Source organism: Pimephales promelas, assembly GCF_988280905.1.
Source record: "Pimephales promelas chromosome 3 unlocalized genomic scaffold, fPimPro1.hap1.1 SUPER_3_unloc_1, whole genome shotgun sequence".
Taxonomy (NCBI): domain Eukaryota; kingdom Metazoa; phylum Chordata; class Actinopteri; order Cypriniformes; family Leuciscidae; genus Pimephales; species Pimephales promelas.
In genome coordinates, this window is record NW_028297295.1 from 40,001 (window position 1) to 42,500 (window position 2,500).

Sequence of the window (2,500 nt, forward strand, 5' to 3'; positions counted from 1 at the left end):
AACCATTTCATTGACTCTTTTTTTTTTTTTTTTTTAAACAATAAAGCTTACAGCACCTGGTATTCCCAGGCGGTCTCCCATCCAAGTACTAACCAGGCCCGACCCTGCTTAGCTTCCGAGATCAGACGAGTTCGGGCGTTCTCAAGGTGGTATGGCCGTAAGCAAAATCTGCTGCCAAAATTGGGCTATTTGAATGGTTAGAACATTAGGGTAGTAAACCATATAAAGCTTACTAGGTCTCCCATCCAACAATAAAGCTTACAGCACCTGGTATTCCCAGGCGGTCTCCCATCCAAGTACTAACCAGGCCCGACCCTGCTTAGCTTCCGAGATCAGACGAGTTCGGGCGTTCTCAAGGTGGTATGGCCGTAAGCAAAATCTGCTGCCAAAATTGGGCTATTTGAATGGTTAGAACATTAGGGTAGTAAACCATATAAAGCTTACTAGGTCTCCCATCCAACAATAAAGCTTACAGCACCTGGTATTCCCAGGCGGTCTCCCATCCAAGTACTAACCAGGCCCGACCCTGCTTAGCTTCCGAGATCAGACGAGTTCGGGCGTTCTCAAGGTGGTATGGCCGTAAGCAAAATCTGCTGCCAAAATTGGGCTATTTGAATGGTTAGAACATTAGGGTAGTAAACCATATAAAGCTTACTAGGTCTCCCATCCAACAATAAAGCTTACAGCACCTGGTATTCCCAGGCGGTCTCCCATCCAAGTACTAACCAGGCCCGACCCTGCTTAGCTTCCGAGATCAGACGAGTTCGGGCGTTCTCAAGGTGGTATGGCCGTAAGCAAAATCTGCTGCCAAAATTGGGCTATTTGAATGGTTAGAACATTAGGGTAGTAAACCATATAAAGCTTACTAGGTCTCCCATCCAACAATAAAGCTTACAGCACCTGGTATTCCCAGGCGGTCTCCCATCCAAGTACTAACCAGGCCCGACCCTGCTTAGCTTCCGAGATCAGACGAGTTCGGGCGTTCTCAAGGTGGTATGGCCGTAAGCGAAATCTGCTGCCAAAATTGGGCTATTTGAAGAAAAAAAAAGAGACTCTTTCAGGCTTTCTGAAGAAACTCAGAGACGATTTCAGGCATTTTGAGGGGGAAAAAAGACAATTTAGGATTTTTGAACAATTTCATTGACTCTTTTTTTTTTTTTTTTTTTTTAAACAATAAAGCTTACAGCACCTGGTATTCCCAGGCGGTCTCCCATCCAAGTACTAACCAGGCCCGACCCTGCTTAGCTTCCGAGATCAGACGAGTTCGGGCGTTCTCAAGGTGGTATGGCCGTAAGCAAAATCTGCTGCCAAAATTGGGCTTTTTGAATGGTTAGAACATTAGGGTAGTAAACCATATAAAGCTTACTAGGTCTCCCATCCAACAATAAAGCTTACAGCACCTGGTATTCCCAGGCGGTCTCCCATCCAAGTACTAACCAGGCCCGACCCTGCTTAGCTTCCGAGATCAGACGAGTTCGGGCGTTCTCAAGGTGGTATGGCCGTAAGCAAAATCTGCTGCCAAAATTGGGCTTTTTGAATGGTTAGAACATTAGGGTAGTAAACCATCTAAAGCTTACTAGGTCTCCCATCCAACAATAAAGCTTACAGCACCTGGTATTCCCAGGCGGTCTCCCATCCAAGTACTAACCAGGCCCGACCCTGCTTAGCTTCCGAGATCAGACGAGTTCGGGCGTTCTCAAGGTGGTATGGCCGTAAGCGAAATCTGCTGCCAAAATTGGACTATTTGAATGGTTAGAACATTAGGGTAGTAAACCATATAAAGCTTACTAGGTCTCCCATCCAACAATAAAGCTTACAGCACCTGGTATTCCCAGGCGGTCTCCCATCCAAGTACTAACCAGGCCCGACCCTGCTTAGCTTCCGAGATCAGACGAGTTCGGGCGTTCTCAAGGTGGTATGGCCGTAAGCGAAATCTGCTGCCAAAATTGGGCTATTTGAAGAAAAAAAAAAGAGACTCTTTCAGGCTTTCTGAAGAAACTCAGAGACGATTTCAGGCATTTTGAGGGGGAAAAAAGACAATTTAGGATTTTTGAACCATTTCATTGACTCTTTTTTTTTTTTTTTTTTTTTTTAAACAATAAAGCTTACAGCACCTGGTATTCCCAGGCGGTCTCCCATCCAAGTACTAACCAGGCCCGACCCTGCTTAGCTTCCGAGATCAGACGAGTTCGGGTGTTCTCAAGGTGGTATGGCCGTAAGCAAAATCTGCTGCCAAAATTGGGCTATTTGAATGGTTAGAACATTAGGGTAGTAAACCATATAAAGCTTACTAGGTCTCCCATCCAACAATAAAGCTTACAGCACCTGGTATTCCCAGGCGGTCTCCCATCCAAGTACTAACCAGGCCCGACCCTGCTTAGCTTCCGAGATCAGACGAGTTCGGGCGTTCTCAAGGTGGTATGGCCGTAAGCAAAATCTGCTGCCAAAATTGGGCTATTTGAATGGTTAGAACATTAGGGTAGTAAACCATATAAAGCTT

At 45.8% G+C, this 2,500-nt stretch overlaps 11 non-coding genes across 11 annotated transcripts; all 11 read right to left on the bottom strand.

The window, feature by feature from the left end:
- Positions 1-44: 44 nt before the first annotated feature.
- Positions 45-163, bottom strand: LOC148962212 (5S ribosomal RNA). Its single transcript, XR_016152476.1, has one exon. It is a non-coding gene; the product is annotated as a 5S ribosomal RNA (ribosomal RNA).
- Positions 164-255: 92 nt separating this feature from the next.
- Positions 256-374, bottom strand: LOC148962213 (5S ribosomal RNA). Its single transcript, XR_016152487.1, has one exon. It is a non-coding gene; the product is annotated as a 5S ribosomal RNA (ribosomal RNA).
- A 92-nt stretch (positions 375-466) lies between these two features.
- Positions 467-585, bottom strand: LOC148962214 (5S ribosomal RNA). The gene has a single exon (XR_016152498.1). It is a non-coding gene; the product is annotated as a 5S ribosomal RNA (ribosomal RNA).
- A 92-nt stretch (positions 586-677) lies between these two features.
- LOC148962215 (5S ribosomal RNA) lies at positions 678-796 on the bottom strand. The gene has a single exon (XR_016152509.1). It is a non-coding gene; the product is annotated as a 5S ribosomal RNA (ribosomal RNA).
- Positions 797-888: 92 nt separating this feature from the next.
- On the bottom strand, positions 889-1,007 carry LOC148962216 (5S ribosomal RNA). Its single transcript, XR_016152520.1, has one exon. It is a non-coding gene; the product is annotated as a 5S ribosomal RNA (ribosomal RNA).
- A 170-nt stretch (positions 1,008-1,177) lies between these two features.
- LOC148962217 (5S ribosomal RNA) lies at positions 1,178-1,296 on the bottom strand. Its single transcript, XR_016152532.1, has one exon. It is a non-coding gene; the product is annotated as a 5S ribosomal RNA (ribosomal RNA).
- Positions 1,297-1,388: 92 nt separating this feature from the next.
- On the bottom strand, positions 1,389-1,507 carry LOC148962218 (5S ribosomal RNA). The gene has a single exon (XR_016152543.1). It is a non-coding gene; the product is annotated as a 5S ribosomal RNA (ribosomal RNA).
- A 92-nt stretch (positions 1,508-1,599) lies between these two features.
- On the bottom strand, positions 1,600-1,718 carry LOC148962219 (5S ribosomal RNA). Its single transcript, XR_016152554.1, has one exon. It is a non-coding gene; the product is annotated as a 5S ribosomal RNA (ribosomal RNA).
- Positions 1,719-1,810: 92 nt separating this feature from the next.
- Positions 1,811-1,929, bottom strand: LOC148962220 (5S ribosomal RNA). The gene has a single exon (XR_016152565.1). It is a non-coding gene; the product is annotated as a 5S ribosomal RNA (ribosomal RNA).
- Positions 1,930-2,102: 173 nt separating this feature from the next.
- On the bottom strand, positions 2,103-2,221 carry LOC148962221 (5S ribosomal RNA). Its single transcript, XR_016151071.1, has one exon. It is a non-coding gene; the product is annotated as a 5S ribosomal RNA (ribosomal RNA).
- Positions 2,222-2,313: 92 nt separating this feature from the next.
- Positions 2,314-2,432, bottom strand: LOC148962222 (5S ribosomal RNA). Its single transcript, XR_016152577.1, has one exon. It is a non-coding gene; the product is annotated as a 5S ribosomal RNA (ribosomal RNA).
- Positions 2,433-2,500: the final 68 nt, after the last annotated feature.